The sequence below is a fragment of the Pelobates fuscus genome, chromosome 10 (assembly GCF_036172605.1).
Source record: "Pelobates fuscus isolate aPelFus1 chromosome 10, aPelFus1.pri, whole genome shotgun sequence".
Taxonomy (NCBI): Eukaryota; Metazoa; Chordata; class Amphibia; order Anura; family Pelobatidae; genus Pelobates; species Pelobates fuscus.
Genome location: NC_086326.1, coordinates 60197448 through 60218466, shown reverse-complemented (window position 1 = coordinate 60218466; position 21019 = coordinate 60197448).

Here is a 21019-nt window from a genome sequence, read left to right as displayed (position 1 = left end):
TGCAAATCCTTTCATTAGTTCAAAAGTTAGTTGGAAGTCCTTTGTGACCGACCGCAGGCACATTTTCATGCCCCAAATAGTTCCACAGATTCAGGCTGTGCGGTCGGTCTATTTCTGCTCTGAAAATAACAAAGTCCCATCCGAAGGCGCTGTTCGAATTGTCAAACTCACTTCAACTTGTGTCGAAGTGAAACCGGGGTTATTTCCGTGGTGTTCTATTGTCTACCAGAGGTCTGTTTTACACCCAGAAAAAATGAACGGGACTTAGTCTCCAGCCGCAGTGTCGAAGGGTAGGGGAAGGTACAGCTCACCGTGCTCGACTGGATTCAAATTGCCGCCGCCACATGTTCGACTGTAATGGCGGCCACTTCGACGACTTCGGCACTTCGACTGCATTCGAAGTGCCAGTTTAAAAGTTGTAATACTGCTCCCAAGTATTTAAAAGGGCCAGGAACAGCATACAAAAATCCATTGTGCCCAAATATACTCCTTGAAGGGTTAATACACCCCAGGGCCATAGTCGTAGGGCAGGAGGCTAGCAACCAGGCTTCTCCAGTTCACAGTGGCGAGGTGGTTTCCACCACACTTTACACTCAGATGTATTATGTGGCGAACTCCACCAAAAAGCTTAGTTTTTATAATATAATAATCACATGTCCTTCATATATTCACTATGTATGTATGTATTCACTTATGCATGTGTAGATACAAATACCCATTTCACTATCTATCCTAGCTGTTCATATAAGGGTTAATTTGAACCAAGAATAAATTTAGAATTGTATCTCCGATTCTCGGAGATCCAATTTATCTAAAATCCTAGTTACGGAAAAAGTACTGATTTCGAAATGTTCTTGTTAATTGTCCAAGATTTGGGGATTTGTAAATATCTGTTATATAACGTAGGATAATGATAAACAGCTGCTCATAACTTGTGAAAAACAATCTGTTATTGTCACGCCCATATGCTCCTTTTTTTTCCCCCCTCCCATCCTGCTATGAAAATGGGGTATAAATATTGCATATTTAAATGGAAGAAAAAAACAAATATTTTTCACTGCATAATGTCTTTGGTAGACATGATATTTTTTAAGTCTCAGGTAGACTTTTTTAAGACTGCTTGGGTTGGAGAAAAGCCTTTAGCAGGCAGTATTGTGCACAATTGTCTATGGTAAGCTATTCCTCTTTGGTAGAGGTTCACCTTTGGAAGGTGGTAAAAAGATTTTCAAGCCTTTGGCAGGCAGTCATGCATAATAAATTGGTTTAGGAAAAAAAAAAAGGGGGTTAGACGGTGTCATGCCTTAACTACCGGTAATTCCTTGTCTTTTCCGGGTTGACGGAGCTTAGCCACACCCCCTTCTCTGACGCGGTCTCCCCACGCTACATAATGCGACCGCGCCAGATACAAGACGCTGGATTATTGAACAGCGTTACCGCGAAATCAAACCGGCTAAAGATTCTCTGCAAACTTCTACGTGTGAACCGAACCGGACTGGAAATCTACATACCCTCCTTCTCCTTTCCTCGACCACGGCTAGTATCTGGACCTTCATCATCCTGTTTGAGAAACTTCCCTCCCCGGAGGGGAACTCCAGAACCTGATTTTTCACCCTTGGAAGCTAAGTCAAATTCTATATCTGTAATAGGAGCTTTTCTGCTCTCAAGCCCGATAAGTATTCCTGCTACAGCCTGCTCTAAAGTCCGCTAAGCATTCATGCTCTCAGGCCTGCTATCTCTAACTCCAAAACGAATCACTCCTGCTTCAACTTCATTTCTAACTCCTGTGTTTCCATAAAACTTGCAACTCCAGTGTGCCAGATTGCATGTATGTCAGAAGCTGCTTGCTCCGTTTAAACAAACAGCGAAGTAATTAAAGATGCAGTACCTGTATTATTCATAATTGAATACTCCGTTCCTATTCTATTCTCTAAGTATCCTATTCAACAATCTAAGTCCTAAGAAATTTGCAGTTGTGCTCCATATCAATATATGTAAGCGTTACAGAATAATCCAGCCTTTGTAATGGATCCAGCAGATTTCGATTCTAAATTTACTTTGCTGAATCAAAGAGTCGATACACTTGCCCAAGGCATGCAAGACCTACAGGTTACAAATGAACGGATTCTTACTTATGTCAGAGACTTACAAACACATACTCCTCATACTGTTATGCACTCAGCTAGCGACCCTGCTGTCTGTAATCCCGAAAAGTTCTCTGGAGATCGATCCAAATACAGGGAGTTTCTTAATTCCTGCAAATTATTAATTGCTTTAAAACCTAGATCTTATCCCACTGAAAGATCTAAGGTTTTTTCAGTTATCTCCTTTCTAAGAGGTGAACCTATGGCCTGGGCCCATACCTTCTTGGAAAATGACGAACCCATCTTAGACTCATTGGATGAATTTTTTGAAGCCATGTCTCTCCTTTATGAAGATCCCAACAAACAATCTACAGCTGATTTAACCATTAGAACCTTACATCAAAAACATAGACCTATCGAAGACTACATTGCTGAATTTAAAAGATGGGCAATAGAAACTCAATGGAATGACATAACCCTGCGCAACCAGTTTCGAATTGCGTTATCCGAAGCAGTAAAGGATGAACTTTCTAGAACGTAACTCCCTACTACATTAAATGCGCTGATTCAACTATCAATCAGCATTGACAGAAGACTTGGAGAAAGAAAGGCCGAAAAAGCTCTCTCGAGTTCATTATGGAAAAAAACATTCAGTCCTTCAAAAACAACTGAAAAACCATCATTACAAACTGAACCTATGGAAATAGGGGTAATAAGAAGTCCTCTCACTCTAGAAGAGAAAACCAGAAGACGTCTACTAAACCTCTGCATGTATTGTGCCTCGCAAGATCATTTGATCCCAGATTGCCCCTTATTGAAACGGCCAAAAGGCGGTAAGCATGCTCATACCACTTTTATACCAAGTGCACTTCCCTCCAAATCAACCACTCAATTCTCCTCTATTTCTCTCATATTACAGTGGGACAAAGAAAGAATTACGACTGAAGCCATTATTGATTCTGTTGCAAACGGGGTGTTCATCGATTCATCCTTTGTAACAAAAAATAAAATTCCTTGTGTTCGCAAAAGCACTTCTGTTTCTGTCAGAGTGATTGACGGCTCCCTCATATCCTCGGGCCCTATACTAAATGAAACCATTCCTGTAAGAGTAACCACTAATCATACTCCTACTGAATATCTTATATTCAATGTTATCTCATCACCTCTTTATCCGGTTATACTAGGGATCAACTGGTTAAGGAACCACAACCCACAAATTACTTGGTCTCCCTTCTCTCTCACCTTTAGCTCTGCTTACTGTAAAGAAACATGCTTACAACATATTCCAATCCTTCAGGTTATTGAAGAACCAGTTATACCTTCTTGTTATTCTGAGTTCTCAGATGTATTCAGTAAAAAGGAAGCTGAAACACTCCCACCTCATCGTCCCTACGATTGTCCCATAGACCTCATACCTGGTGCCCCCATCCCTTTTGGGCACATCTATCCTCTCTCTGAATCAGAATTAAAAATCCTCAAGGAATACTTGGATGAAAACCTCTGTAAGGGGTTCATTAGACCTTCCAGCTCACCTGCTGCTTCCAGTATGTTTTTTGTGAGAAATAAAGACCAGACTATACGTCCCATCATAGATTACAGAGCTCTAAACAAAATAACAGTTAACAATCATTACCCTCTTCCCCTGATAAATGAATTGATTGAACGGTTAAAAACTGTTACTATCTACACCAAGCTTGACCTCCGTGGGGCATATAACCTAATTAGAATCAAGGCTAACAATTAATGGAAAACTGCTTTCCGAACAAGATATGGCCTCTACGAGTATCTTGTGATGCCTTTCGGCCTCTGCAACGCCCCCGCAACCTTTCAACACTTTATGAATGACATCTTCAGGGATCTTCTAGATGTTTGTGTTATCATTTATTTAGATGACATTCTTATATATTCCAACACTCCTGAAGAACACAAAAAACACGTAAGATGGGTGTTATCCAGACTTAGAACTCATAAATTATATGCTAAACCAGAAAAATGTCTTTTTAACGTTAATGAAATAACCTTTTTAGGATACGTTATTACACCTCATTCGATAAGCATGGATAATTCTAAAATCAACTGTATCCTCAACTGGCCTATTCCTTCTAATGTAAAAGAATTACGTTTTCTGGGGTTTGCCAACTTCTACAGAAAATTTATTAAAAATTACTCTGACGTAGATCATTCACTTAATCTACTTAACAGCAAAAAATATCCTTTTACTTGGAATGAAAATGCTCAAAAAGCCTTCGATGAATTAAAAAGAAGATTTACAACTGCTCCTATTCTTCAACTTCCAAACCCCACATGTCTCTATGTCCTTGAAACGGATGCTTCAGAGACAGCCATCGAAACTGTCCTCGGTCAACATAAAACTCCTCAAGATCCTGTTCATCCAGTTGCCTTTTTCTCACGTTCAATGTCTCCTGCCAAAAAAAACTACCCTATAGGAGAAAAGGAATTATTGAGTATAAAAGCAGCCATAGAAACCTGGCGACATCTTCTTGAAGGAACACAAACTCCTATAATGGTTTATACTGACCACAAAAACCTTGAATATATTCATCCCAACAAGACTCTCCATCTTACTTGCCTAGCAGAGAATCTTTTCTACTCCCGGTTTAATTTTCAAATTGTTTTTAGACCCGGATCTAGGAACAAAAAGGCGGATGCCCTTTCCAGAATTCACCAAGATCTTGAATTGGAAATTCCTCCGCATACAGTCATCGGAATCTTAACGTCCCTTATAGATGACATAAAAGGCCTAAGTAAAGATGCTCTTGAACTTCCTAAGTCAATCAAGTTATCAAATGACAGGATTTACATTCCTCCCCCATTCAGAAATAAAGTACTCAAATGTATTCATGATTCTCCTCTGGCTGGTCATCCTGGAATAAAAAATACCCTAGAATTATCCAAAAGATATTATTGGTGGCCTCGCCAGGACAGTACCATCGAATCCTATGTCAAAACTTGTTCAACCTGCCAAAGATCTAAATCTGAACATCATCACCCATTTGGTCAATTATTGAATCTTCTGATTCCGGAAAGGCCTTGGCAATCCATTTCTATGGACTTCTTGGTGGAACTTGCCCCTTCTCAACATCATACCACCATTTTAGTGGTAGTGGACCGCTTCACAAAAATGTCCCATTTTATCCCCTTGAAAAAAGTACCCTCATCATCTGAACTTTCAAAAGTATTCCTCGATAATATAGTGAAACTTCATGGACTTCCAGATGAAATAATTTCAGACCGAGGAACCCAGTTCACCTCCAAATTCTGGAACGCATTATGTTCTTCTCTTCGTATTCAACGTAAACTATCTTCCACTTTTCATCCCCAAACCAATGGGCAAACTGAGTTAACCAATGCTTAGAGCAATATTTGCGATGTTATTGTTCCCACCTACAAGATGATTGGATCACATGGTTACCCATGACCGAATTTGCATACAACAACTCAGTTCATACCAGTAGCAAAATGACTCCCTTCTTCTCCAATTATCAGTTTCATCCCTCTTCGTCTCCCACTCATATCATTCCTTCATCTAGCCCCACCGTTTCAAATCAAATTTCTCACATGTCTTCCCTATTTCTGAAATTGCATGAAAATCTTGAATTAGCATCTTCTAATCAAAATAAGTTTTTTGATACTAAGAGGCAACCTCCTCCCGCTTATAAAATTGGTGATCTTGTCTGGCTCTCCTCAAAAAACATGTCCACCAACCGTCCTTCAAAGAAGTTAAGTTCCCTCTTTCTTGGTCCTTTTCAAATATTGTCAATTATCAACCGTAACGTTGTGAAATTGAAGCTTCCACCTACTTTGAAACTTCACCCTGTCTTCCATGTTTCCTTGCTCAAACCTCATCTTCCTGACCCTTTCCATAGAGATGTACTTACTACTCCTGATCCTGTTTTGGTACAAGGTGAAGAAGAATACGAGATCCCAAAAATTCTGGATTCACGGATCCATCGTGGCTCTCTACAATACCTCATTAGATGGAAGGGTTACGTAATTGATGAGGATACCTGGGAAGACTCCTCTGTGATCCATGCCAACAGGTTAATTACTGCATTCCACAAACGCTATCCTTCTAAACCATGTTGATAGCACCCTGTGGGCACTCCTTACAGGGAGGGTACTGTCATGCCTTAACTACCGGTAATTCCTTGTCTCTTCCAGGTTGACGGAGCTTAGCCACACCCCCTTCTCTGACGCGGTCTCCCCACGCTACATAATGCGACCGCGCCAGATACAAGACGCTGGATTATTGAACAGCGTTACCGCGAAATCAAACCGGCTAAAGATTCTCTGCAAACTTCTACTTGTGAACCGAACCGGACTGGAAATCTACATACCCTCCTTCTCCTTTCCTCGACCACGGCTAGTATCTGGACCTTCCTCATCCTGTTTGAGAAACTTCCCTCCCCGGAGGGGAACTCCAGAACCTGATTTTTCACCCTTGGAAGCTACCGTATATACTCGAGTATAAGCCGACCCGAATATAAGCCGAGGACCCTAATTTTACCCCAAAAAACTGGGAAAACTTATTGACTCGAGTATAAGACTAGGGTGGGAAATGCAGCAGCTGCTGGTAAATTTCTAAATAAAATTAGATCCTTAAAAAATTATATTAATTGAATATTTATTTACAGTGTGTGTATATAATGAATGCAGTGTGTGTGTATGAGAATGCTGTGTGTATGAGTGCAGTGTGTGTGTATGACAATGCTGTGTGTATGAGTGCAGTGTGTGTGTATGACAATGCTGTGTGTATGAGTGCAGTGTGTGTGTATGAGAATGCTGTGTATGAGTGCAGTGTGTGTATGAGTGCAGTGTGTGTGTATGAGAATGCTGTGTGTATGAGAGCAGTGTGTGTATGAGAGCAGTGTGTGTATGAATGCAGTGTGTGTATGAATGCAGTGTGTGTGTATGAGTGCAGTGTGTGTGTATGAGTGCAGTGTGTGTGTATGAGTGCAGTGTGTGTGCATGAATGCAGTGTGTGTATGAGAATGCTGTGTGTATGAGTGCAGTGTGTGTGTGTATGAGTGCAGTGTGTGTGTGTGTATGAGTGCAGTGTGTGTGTATGAATGCAGTGTGTGTATGTGTGTGTGTAATGCAGAGTGTGATGCAGAGCCTTGGTGGGGGGTGGGCATTTTTATTTTTTAATTATTATTTTAATATTTTTTTGTTTCATTACTTTTTTTATTATTATTTTTTTATTTTATTATAATTTTTTATTTAATTATTATTTTTATTTTATTTTTATTTTTTTATTATTATTGCTATATATACATTTTTTCGTCCCCCCTCCCTGCTTGCTAGCTGGCCAGGGAGGGGGGCTCTCCTTCCCTGGTGGTCCAGTGGATGGGCACTGTGTAGGAGGGGGCTGTGGGGGCTGCAGAGAGATGTTACTTACCTTTCCTGCAGCTCCTGTCAGCTCTCTCCTCCTCCGCCGGTCCGTTCAGCACCTCGGTCAGCTCCCAGTGTAAATCTTAAACTAATTTTTGATAAGCATATAAAATTTAGTTTTTGTGGTTAGACTTTTGATACTCAATTTGAACTCAATTGAAGTATTACAACCATATCCTTGCAGGTATAGGAAACAGCTGCAATATGATTTTAATATTTGCAATATATTAGTGTTTTCAATGTATTCTGACAATGGGAAAAGTACCTACCCACATGTCTGCATTAATCCTATGACCCAGACTGTCAGTATTGCAAACCCTATATGAAGACTCTGCTTTCATTGTTTATGTATACACCCCTAGACAACCGTGCTATACATATACAATAACTCTTCAAAAGCTTATTGATATTATATCTGTGTGGTACACAAAGAGGTGTACACAAAGAGGGGGTGTGAGTTAGGTAATCTTGACCTGCATATGGAATATGCTTCCTCCTTGTTCACTTTTGGTTAAACTGTTGGTCTGTGACTGGCCCTCTTTGACCCCAACTGAATTTCTTGGGAAGATTCATGAGAAAGATACAGCAGGTTGTTTTGATATAAAGAAAGAGGGAAAAGTATGTTGTATCGATCACAAAGGATTGTGATCTTAAGCAGGCGAGACAAGGACATTTGGGAGGTGATAGGAGATTGAATCAGAAAAGTTTTGAAGGCAGAGGTAGAGGATTTGACCAAAGGGTCTAGCTTTTGTAGAGGTGGTAACTTCAGCACTGTTTTAATTGTGGATAGCAGGGGTTCACCCGAAGCTGCTCGTGGTGAATCCGGTTCTCCCGGTCAAGCTGGCCCCACTGGTACTCCTGCTGGTGCCCCTGGCTTCCCTGGTGCCTGTGGTGCTCCTGGACCTCAAGGCCCCGAAGGTTCCCCTGGACCTAAGGGTAACAATGGTGAACCTGGTGCTCAAGGAAACAAAGGAGAACCCGGTGCTAAGGGAGAACCTGACCCAGCTGGCATTCAAGGACCCACCCTGGCAGGTTCCTCAATACCAACCACAGCTTCCAACCTATACCCACACCCAACAACCCCAGCCTAATACACAGATGGTTCATGTTTTTAATACTTTATATATATTTTTGAGTGATAAAACCGTATTAATGCTGGCTCTTAGAGGATGTACAAGCTGAAGTTGGGACCTAGACATTGTTTGCATAGGCTGTGCAATGTGAAATAACTAAAATAAACAAAGCACTTTAGAATACTAGTAATTAATTTTGTTTCTCCTATTTCATTCCTAGTTGTTCTGAAAAAAAAAAGAGGAGATTGTTTAAGTGGAATAACTGTATGGAGGTTCCACCATGTATTAAACATGATCACACACATACAGAACTGGTGGCTTTTTGGACATCGGGATCTATAAAAGGTTTCGGTTTCAAAAAAGATGTTATCAGGGTCCGGAAATTTTTTTGACAAAATTCAGCACTCCAATTTTATTAAAGTAATTAATTGAGATGATCAAATCAAGGTTTAAAGTTTAAGAACAGTATTGTATTGGGAATTATTCCAATATGTATATGTTAGTGTTTTAGTACTCAACAAGCATTTATATAGAATGAGTGCTTCTCTCATCCATGCAAAGGCATTCTAGAGGGAAATTATGTAGAATTGTATAAAGGACAAATTCAATGAAATATAAGCAACACTGAGAGAAGTACATGTTACACAAGTTAAGGATTTAACTCTAGTCTCTAATTTGAGTTTAGCCTAGATAATTCATTTATTGATGTCGTACTGATCCTTGTGTTTGTATGATTATAGAGACCGTACTGTAGTATTTGTGCCACCTAATATTTGGGACTACACACCAATTTCTCTGGCTGACCTGCCTACCTACCTTTTTTGCAATTAAATCTGTTTGGTCAAAATCCATGCTGGCCGAAGAAACTGAGATGCTTACTTATGAGGACATAAACTAACTTGGAAAGTCCTGAAGGTGCAGTGCTGTCTAATGCCGCTATTTCTGTATTAACCTGATGTAGAATTATTTAAAAATCTTTATTGTACCTGTATTGAATTATTGTACTAATTCCATTTTAATCTCACATAACCTCACATTATGACAGACCCTCCATTTTGTCTACATTACATGACAGAATTTCCTAACAGCATTTAGTATAATGAATAGAGACTGTATTTTCTATAAAGATATGACTAACCCCGGAATTGCTGAATCTCCTGTAATTTGCAACATAGTATAATCTGAAGGCCATGAGAACGCCGGCCTAATGAAATGTTCTATTCATAAAAGAACCTTGCACCTGACCACGAGTCTGACATCACTAACTGCCCAAAATGATGCTCAAGCCCCCCTTCCCACCGAGTAAGCCTCATGCTGGGAGAGATGGCGCTTGAGCCATCTGTCCACACCCGTGTCCAGAACAATACCACCTCCCGGTGGGAGGACACCTAGCTAGTCACTCAAATCCCTGAGCCAATTAATAATATTGATGGGTGGACACTGATATAGCCACTTAACATTTAATCCAATTAATGATGTTTATTTGTTATTATCTGATATTCAATGATGATGTCATTTTGCCTTTAAAAGGATCTGCATACCCGTTTTCTAACCAGATGCCATTAAATTTTCTGAAGTGCTTTTAACCTGAACTCCATGTGTCAGTGTGAACTTACTTCTGCGTATACGCAATTTAATCATCTCAGATTTGGACAGGAACAGATAGACATTTAAACATATTTGTTTAATTCTAAATTACACTATAACAAACCCTTTCAACAATTGGGGTGTTGCACAGAGCATTGTGGTGAACATCCAGCAAACAGAACAATTAAGAACTATGTGGAAGCTGACATTGTCTTGTTGTCAGCCATATTGCTACCGTTAGCTATGTTATGGTGTCTAAGATTATGGAACAAAGTTTATGGTTTCTAAGATTCTTTATTCCCCTTGAAAGACATTCTCTTTTTATGGACTATGCTGGACTATTGAACTATTTTATTTTTATAAGCCGGAGAGAGAGGAAGTGTTGGCTTACTCAGGCATGGATGTATGTGTGTCATTGATGTATGTTGAGTGTACCAAGGATGGATTCCCATTTATTAAGTGTGGATATGACTGGACCGTCAAAATAGGGATGTGATTAGGAGACATAGGATGCAAGGTCATGATTGGGATTATTGTTAGTATTACAAACTGATTATAAGTTATATCATGATTTAATATGTAAATGGACCTTTTAAAACTAGTCAAGAAGTGTTTCCCAATACCGATACCCGAGCTATTTACTTACAAGTGCGGGTTTTTATAAGTCACTAATGCTGTCAACGTGAGGGGATGACATGTCTACACAGTCATGGCCCTCACTCAGGGTTTTCCAGATGTGCTTTTTTCCTCAAATATGAGTTTTTTTGCTTTTTTGTTACCTGGCCCCAGATCACTGGGTGGACTGGTAATCCAAGACCCTGATCCAAAGAGGGGGATAGATATTATTCCCGTTGTGACTATATGAGCTTACATTATGAATTATAATAATAATATTCTCGTTGTTGGGAATAATACACTTTGCCTGTAGTGACCCAAGGCTTAAGCTACAGATAACATGATGTTCAATCTGTTTAAAAAAGGTTAAAATCAGCTGTTTTAAATATTTAACTTGTACACTTAAAAGATGTATTAAACAGATAATTGAAAAAGCAGAAAATTGACAACTCTAACTCCTCTTAAAGGGAAAACCTACGGCACAGAGCAAATGGGGGAAATCGAGGTGAAGAAATAATGAAAGTCCTGAAGACGTGATTAGCACATCTGAATATACCTCCTTTTGTTTCTCTGCCGCAGGCCTCCCATGAATATTTTCCATAAGGTAGATCATGATATGATCTAAGAGGGGAATTGTAGATATGAATATCCATTTCACTATCTATCCTAGCTGTTCATATAAGGGTTCATTTGAACCAAGAATAAATTTGGAATTGTATCTCTGATTCTCGGAGATCCAATTTATCTAAAATCCTAGTTATGGGAAAAGTACTGATTTCGAAATGTTCTTGTTAATTGTCCAAGATTTTGGTATTTGTAAATATCTGTTATATAATGTAGGATAACGATAAACAGCTGCTCATAACTTGTAAAAAACAATCTATATCATTGTCACGCCCATATGCTAATTTTTCCCCCCTCCCATCTTGCTATGAAAATGGGGTATAAATATAACTTGCGTAATAAAGGAATTTGAATTGGTTATTGAACACGTCTCTGCTATTCATTTCCAATTTCCAGAGCTCTGAATGAGTTGGCAAATATTCATCATCCACAAAGGGCCCAGGCTGATTTTATCTCCAACAGCATGTTAATTTTATTCATTTTGAAAGTTACAAAAATGCATTAATGACATCATTTTGGCACCCTTTTTAAACATATACACTCCCTATATACACCTGTATGTATCAGGCTGTACTTTCTGATCTCCACTTGATAAAGCCTAAGGGCGAAACCTGTTGTGGTTTTTAATATTACAGTATTGTTTTAAATAAAGGTATTTTGGCCACTTTCTTACTGTGAGTTAGCCATTTTACTTTTTCTTATTCTTTTATTTTTTTACTATCACCATCCTTTTTATCTGGTACCAGAAGTTTTTACTTTCCAGTGAGGATATTACTCTAGAGGATCCTAGGTGGGGATTATACCACTCAAGCTGTATTCATTGAGCAGTTAGTCTGCTCAATCAAATGTGAGTAACCACTTGGTATTTTTATTATCTCACCTCTGTCTTTTTATACTTTGAGCACCATTGCTGTCCTTTTTTTTTTATTCCCCATATGGTTCCTTAATCAAACAAGAATACACAGACGTCATGTATCCCATAAGTGGGGATTTTACCACTGTACGTTATCAACACTAGAGCTAAGTTCATAGCTCTACCAAACATGAGTAGGACCATATATTATTTACATTGCACTCTACCCCTTTTGGGACACACTGCACCATCAGTTGTTATTTTTATCTATTTTATATGAACTTATATCACTCTGCAGAATACAACCTACTATCAAAGACTGTACCCTCTTCCACAGAGAAATACCTTGGTGTTGGATTCATCCACCATACAGACTATTTACCTCGGACTTGAGTTACTATCCATTTATTCTCCATTATTTTTAGCCTGTTGTATGCTATTTATTTATATTATTTGTTTTTTAGTGGCGCTACCTTCTCCTTTGTTTGTATTATTTCTGTTGTAGGTCCTGTGAGGGAGCCCTATTTTTAGGTGTGCTGCCACGTTTTATCTTTTCTGTTTTGTGTACTGTGTAGATTGAAAGTGCTGATCCTTTTTTCTGCACTATAACCTATTAGTCATGTCTTCTTTAGTTAGTTTGCTGCTAACAGAACAATGATTACAAAGTTAACCAAAATCAAGAGTCTAAGAGAACACAACGAGAACAGTCAACAGCTCAAGTAATTTGCACTTTGGTTGATCCCTGCTCAGGTCTTATACAGGTTTTGGCTCACTTGTGCCAGCATGAGTAGGTATATAGAAACATAGAAACATAGAATGTGACGGCAGATAAGAACCATTCGGCCCATCTAGTCTGCCCAATTTTCTAAATACTTTCATTAGTCCCTGGCCTTATCTTATAGTTAGGATAGCCGTATGCCTATCCCACGCATGCTTAAACTCCTTTACTGTGTTAACCTCTACCACTTCAGATGGAAGGCTATTCCATGCATCCACTACCCTCTCAGTAAAGTAATACTTCCTGATATTATTTTTAAACCTTTGTCCCTCTAATTTAAGACTATATCCTCTTGTTGTGGTAGTTTTTCTTCTTTTAAATATAGTCTCCTCCTTTACTGTGTTGATTCCCTTTATGTATTTAAATGTTTCTATCATATCACCCCCGTCTCGTCTTTCCTCCAAGCTATACATGTTAAGATACTTTAACCTTTCCTGGTAAGTTTTATCCTGCAATCCATGAACCAGTTTAGTAGCCATTCTCTGAACTCTCTCTAAGGTATCAATATCCTTCTGAAGATACGGTCTCCGGTACTGCGTACAATACTAAAAGTGAGGTCTCACCAGTATTCTGTACAATGGCATGAGCACTTCCCTCTTTCTACTGCTAATGCCTCTCCCTATACAACCAAGCATTCTGCTATCATTTCCTGCTGCTCTATTACATTGTCTGCCTACCTTTAAGTCATCAGAAATAATCACCCCTAAATCCCTTTCCTCAGATGTTGAGGTTAGGACTCTATCAAATTTTCTGTACTCTGCCCTTGGATTTTTACGTCCAAGATGCATTATCTTGCACTTATCCACATTAAACTCTGACCATTTTTCTAGTTTACCTAAATCATTAGCCATTTAGCTTATCCCTCCTGGAACATCAACCCTGTTACATATCTTAGTATCATCAGCAAAAAGACATACCTTACCATCAAGTCCTTCTGCAATATCACTAATAAAAATATTAAAGACAATGGGTCCAAGTACAGATCCCTGAGGTACCTCACTGGTGACAAGCCCAAGCTTCGAATATACTCCATTGACTACAACCCTCTGTTGCCTGTCACTCAGCCACTGCCTTACCCATTCAACAATATTGGAATCCAAACTTAAATATTGCAGTTTATTGATAAGCCTTCTATGTGCAACAGTGTCAAAATCCGTACTGAAATCTAGGTAAGCAATGTCTACTGCACCACCCTGATCTATAATTTTAGTTACCCAATCAAAAAAAATCAATAAGATTAGTTTGGCATGATCTCCCTGAATTAAATCCATGTTGTCTCTGATCTTGAAATCCATGTGTTTTTAGATGTTCAACAATCCTATCCTTTAACACGGTTTCCATCACTTTCCCCACTACTGAAGTAAGGCTTACTGGCCTATAGTTGCCCGACTCCTCCCTATTACTTTTCTTGTGAATGGGCACAACATTCGCCAACTTCCAATCTTCTGGGACTACTCCTGTTAACAATGATTGGTTAAATAAATCTGTTAATGGTTTTGCTAGTACACCACTAAGCTATTTTAATAGCTTTGGGTGTATTCCATCAGGTCCCATTGACTTATTTGTCTTTACTTTTGACAGTTGAAATAGAACCTCTTCCTCTATAAACTCACGTGTAATAAATGACTCATTTATCCTTTTTCTTAACTGAGGTCCCTCTCCTTCATTTTCATCTGTAACACCGAACAAAAATATTAATTGAGGCAGTCAGCTAGACCTTTATCCTCTTCTACATACCTTCCTTCTTTTGTTTTTAATCTAACTAATCCTTGTTTAACTTTTCTTTTCTCATTTATGTATCTAAAACAAGTTTTGTCCCCCTTTTTTACTGACTGTGCTATTTTCTCTTCTGTGTGTGATTTGGAAGCTCTTATAACTTGCTTAGCCTCTTTCTGCCCAATCTTATAGATCATTCTGTCTTCCTCACTCTGGTTTTTTTTATAATTACTAAATGCTAACTTTTTGTTTTTTACTATTTTGGCCGGTTTCTTGATTTTTTTTGCTTTTACTGACAAGTCTAATGCAATTTTCTGTTGCCTTCAGTAGTGCAACTTTTAAATAATCCCAGTTCTCTTGGACTCCATTTTAATTGCTCCAGTCTGATAATGACTCCTTTACACATATTCTAATTTTAGTAAAGTCTGTGTTTCTAAAGTCTAAAACTTTTGTTTTTGTGTGGTGTGACTCAGTCACTGTTCTTATATTAAACCACACTGACTGAAACTAGAAGAAAGATTCATCTCCTGGTCATGCGGACGTGGAGCGGACGCAGGACGTAGGCGTGCATCGAGAGGAGGGGATCGTGATGGCAGTCTGGGGCTGTGAGACGCCGACATGCTGACACACCGATAGACCGATAAGCCGTCTGACGCTTCCCTGATTTACTAAGTCTCTTCTAAACCGAAATCTTCTAAGCTGAATTATCAAATTATTGAATCAACTTGCAGATCTGGGGTAAAACCGGAGCCTCTCCGGTCCGAGCGCCGGAACAGCGTGTAACATCGCTACCTTTTGAAAATATTACTCTGATGGTTCTGGTGTTCTACTCGCATCCCATGAAAACTACACAGATATTCTCCGAAATCCTCTGCAGCCGACAAGTCTACAAGTCAGCAACAGATTACCCGCTTATACAAGCTTGGAATAGCTGATGGTTAGACACATGCTGGAAACTACAACTCCCAACACTGAAGGCTGAAATTCCATCCAAAAGATAAGAAACTTTTCTTTTTTGTTCCCTTTCCTTTCTCATCCCTGTTATCTGACTTGGCTAATTTTTTACCTATAGAACTTACAGAATTTACAGAACTGTGATTATTCTATTTATTATTTTATTACATCACACTTGCTAAAAAAAAAAGGAAAAAATATATATATATAAAAAGAAGAAAGAAAGAAAGTAAATCTAAATATAAAAAAAAGAGAGATTAAAAAGGGAAAGAGAGAGGAGAAAGAAGATAAAAGAGAAAAAGAAAGGGGAAAAAGGGAAGGAAGAAAAGGGAGAAAGGAGGAAAAAGAGGGAGAAAAAAAAGAAAAAAAATAAATACCGTATATACTCGAGTATAAGCCGACCCGAATATAAGCCGAGGCCCCTAATTTTACCCCAAAAAACTGGGAAAACTTATTGACTCGAGTATAAGACTAGGGTGAGAAATGCAGCAGCTACTGGTAAATTTCTAAATAAAATTAGATCCTAAAAAAAATATATTAATTGAATATTTATTTACAGTGTGTGTATAATGAATGCAGTGTGTGTGTATGAGTGCAGCGTGTGTGTATGAGTGCAGCGTGTGTGTATGAGTGCAGCGTGTGTATGAGTGCAGCGTGTGTGTATGAGTGCAGCGTGTGTGTATGAGTGCAGTGTGTGTGTATGAATGCAGTGTGTGTGTGTGTGTGTGTGTGTGTGTGTGTGTGTGTTGCAGAGCCTTGGTGGGGGGTGGGCAATGTTTTTTTTAATTTTTTTTATTATTTAAATTTTTTTTTAGTATTATTTATTATTTTTTAATTTAATTTAATTATTATTATTTTAGTATTATTATTTATTATTTAATTATTATTATTTTTTTATTATTATTAAAAAAAAAATCGTCCCCCCTCCCTGCTTGATACATAGCAGGGAGGGGGGCTCTCCTTCCCTGGTGGTCCAGTGGCATTGGCAGTTCAGTGGGGGGAGAGGGGGGCTGGCAGAGCTGTAACTTACCTTTCCTGCAGCTCCTGTCAGCTCTCTCCTCCTCCGCGCGGTGTGTGCAGCTCCCTCTGTCAGCTCCCAGTGTAAGTCTCGCGAGAGTCGCGGCTCTCGCGAGATTTACACTGGGAGCTGACCGAGGTGCTGAACGGACGGCGCGGAGGAGGAGAGAGCTGACAGGAGCTGCAGGAAAGGTAAGTTACAGCTCTGCCAGCCCCCCTCTCCCCCAGTCTGTATTATGGCAATGCAAATTGCCATAATACAGACTATTGACTCGAGTATAAGCCGAGTTGGGTTTTTTTAGCACAAAAAATGTGCTAAAAAACTCGGCTTATACTCGAGTATATACGGTAAGAAAAAATAAAAAGGAGGGAATAAATGGAAGGAAAATAAAAAAAAGACACTTGTAAATAATAATTAAAAAGAAGAAAGCGAGTAAAGAGAAAGCAGAAGGGGCGTAATCTAGAAGGAAGCTGACTTATTTTTTTCTCCCCAATCTAAATATCCAAACGGTATTAAACCGCGATTATCATTAACAAATCAAAAGCTATCTACTATGGATATAAATAAAGACAACAAAGAAAAGTAAGAAATTACCACTAAAGTTTTGAATGAAAGTCTACAATCTATCTTAGATGAAATAAAGAAAGAAATTTCAAAAAACTCCACAGAAATGCGATATGAAATAAAAACTGAAATCTCTAAACTAACTGAAAAATTTCAAGTTATGGAAGACCAATTGAGGAATGCCGACTTTCAAATAGTATCATTGAACGAAGAAGTAAATACACTGACATCAAAGATCCAGAACCTTGAAAACAAAATAGAAGATCTGGAAGATAGATATCGTAGGAAAAACCTTAGGTTTCGTAATTTGAATGATTCTAATAAGCAAGAAAATTTGCAACATATGCTACACGACTACTTTAAAGCTTTAGGTTTAAAATTGGATGGCTACAACGAGAAAATCAATAGATGTCACAGATTGTACAAACCATCAAATATAGCATCTGAAACTCCAAGAGATATAATCACCTGCTTTCACTCGTTTGAATTCAAAGAGCAAGTATTAAAAGCTAACAGAGAAAAATCTATAAAGGATGGTCCGTATGCAAACATCATAGCACTTCCAGACCTATCCTATAATACCAGAAATAAGAGAAGAATGTTCACACCTGAAATCAATATTTTAAAGCAACATAACATCAGATTCAGATGGAGCTTTCCTACGAAGATGATTATCCAAATAGATGGAAACTTTATAGAGAGACTTTCGATCAAACAGACAAGCTAAAGACATGGCTACAGAATAAATCACTAAACTAATTTATAATAGGGACTTTCAAGGTTTTAGGAGGAGTTAGGTAGATTAAGAGGACGGAGAGAATCGAATTTATAATTTTACATACCGATGGTTACTGTAAAATAACGTTCTTTTGAATATTTTTTTACAAGATAAATATTCTGAAATAGGCATGCCTTATGGCATAAATAGGAAAATTAAGTATGGTTGTGGGTATTTGTCAACACAAAATTAATAAGATTTAAAAGGTGATAATTTCACATTTTCACAATTTCACTGTTTCTCAATCAATATACTTGTTTACTAATTTTTGTTTACTCGTATGTGTATATATATATATATATATATATATATATATATATATATATATATATATATATATATTTAACCCCTTACGGACACAACTTCTGGAATAAAAGGGAATCATGAAGGAATATATCCATCATCTGTCCTTAAGGGGTTAAAGGAAATACAAGATGAATATTTAGACACGCTTTCTGGCATAATAAAATGCTGAAAACAGTTGTGGATGCTCACTAACCTAAAGTTAACATGATGTAAAGATGATAACTTCACATGCAAATGTTTTATTATTTACTATGTGTTCATAAATTTTATGTTCATTTTTTTTTTTTTTATACTTATTTAAAGAAATAATACAAGGTTGGTAAGAACACTAAAGTAAAAAGAAAGGAAACAGGGTAATGTAGGTAGAATGAGGATTAACTTATATACCTATATATAAGTATACACAATTTAAATAAAGTATTTATCAAATCCCTGAAAGCTAATGTTGAAAATTATGTCTATAAACGTACAAGGTCTAAATACAAGGTGGAAAAAGCAAATGCTTTACGATTCCTTGGTCTCTAACCAAATACAAATAGCCTTCCACCAAGAAACGCACTGGTTGCGATCTGAGTCGCTAAAATGGGGGGGGGAGGGGGGCATAAATATAACCATATATATCATGCATCTCTCCTAAACAATAAACAATCTGGAGTGGCAATTATATTTGATTTTAACCTAAAACCTGAGGTAAAATTAATAGATAGCGACCCCTGTGGCAGATTTATTATAATTATCTGCAAAATAGAAACCATAGCTTACACATTGGTTAACATATATCTACCAAATATTAATCCAACTGCCCTGTTTTCAAAAATTATGAATAGATTAGAAAATAAAACTATAGGCACTTTGCTGAGAGCAGGTGATTTTAACTGTGTTCTCGATCCAAAAATGGACAAAAAACACATACTCACATACTCAGTTAAAGTCTGACAGCCAGTTATATAAACAATCTAAAATACTGTCTAACTTTTGTGCCATGCATGGTCTATATGATGCCTGGCGGGTAACACATTCAGATTTACGGGACTTTACGCATCTGCCTAAAGTCCATAACTCATATTCACGAATAGATTTATGTTTAGTAAAAGCCAACACATTGAAAGAAATTAATGCAATTCAAATTAAAGATAACACTTGGTCTGACCACAGTTTTGTAATATTAGAAATGGGTAGGATCTTGCAGAGATCTGTGGACTCCTGGAGACTGACGACTCTCTCTTCAAATCTAAAATAAATCAAGATTCCATAATTAAACTCTCAAGGTTTTTTTGGACTCCACTCTATGGTCTACATATAAAGCGGTTATTAGAGGCTACCTTATTAAAATAGAAAAACAAACTAAAACTATGATAAATAGAGACCTAGCAGATTTAAACATTCAATACTTTAATGTGTCCAAAATGAATAAAGATTTCCCAACCATTCAATTAAGATCAACACTTTTAGAATTACAAAAACAAATTAATTTAAAGATAGAAGAAAAGATTAGAAGAACAATTAACAAATTGAGACTAAATACTTACCATCAAAGTAATAAAGCAAATAAGAACTTAAGAGATTAAAAAAGCAAAAAGTCAAATAATAGGGTTAATAAATTGATTGAGGATCAAATTATATATTCTTCCCCGGAAAAAATTGGACAATTATTAATTGAATATTATAGTAAATTATACAATCTGGATACATCTTCAGATAGCCAAGATATTAAAAAATATTTGGATAATACTGATATTCCAAAAATCAACAAACTAGATTTAGCTCAACTCAATTATGAGTTTACGGTGAATGAGGTGGAAAGAGAGATCGATAAACTTGAACTAAATAAGACCCCCGGACCAGACGGATTTAGCAATTTCTTCTATAAAGAAATGAAAAAAGAAATAACTGCCCCTTTAACGGCTCTTTTTAATGAAATGGCGAAAAAAGCTAAAACTCCAAAGGAGTTGCTACAAGCCAATATCCTTCCAATACTAAAACCAAATAAAGAACCAACAGACGTTAAGAACTATAGACCAATCTCTTTAATACAGATATGAAAATATACACAGCAATATTAACATGTAGATTAAAATTATTTGTGGAGAGAGTCGTTCATTCTGATCAGGTCATTTTTTGCCAGGTAGAGCTTCTGATACCTGCACCAGAAGAATAGTGAACATTTTGGATGGTGCACTCCGTCGGGGGATTCCATTGCTGACCCTGTCATTAGATGCTGTAAAGGCTTTTGACAGGGTCAGTTGGGACTTCCTCGACGGAGTATTGACTTCCTTTCGATTCATAGGTTGGATTCATGATGCCATTATGGCACTTTACTCCGAACCAATAGCTAGAACTGTAGGAGTAAATATTCAATCAAGCTGGTTTAATCTACATAATGGCACACGGCAGGGATGTCCCCTATCCCCCCTTCTCTATATCTTAACTTTAGAACCCTTAGCAATTAATATTAGGGCTAATTTGAATATCAGGGTTTTTCTAACTAACTCAGAAGCAAAAATATCACTTTATGCCGATGATATATTATTAACACTTACTTCTCCAGAATCCTCCCTCCCCCAAGTATTATCTGCTATAAAAAGTTACTCTAATGTATCTAATTACAAACTTAACATATCAAAATCAATTGCTGTAACCACTAATGCCGACATCCACAG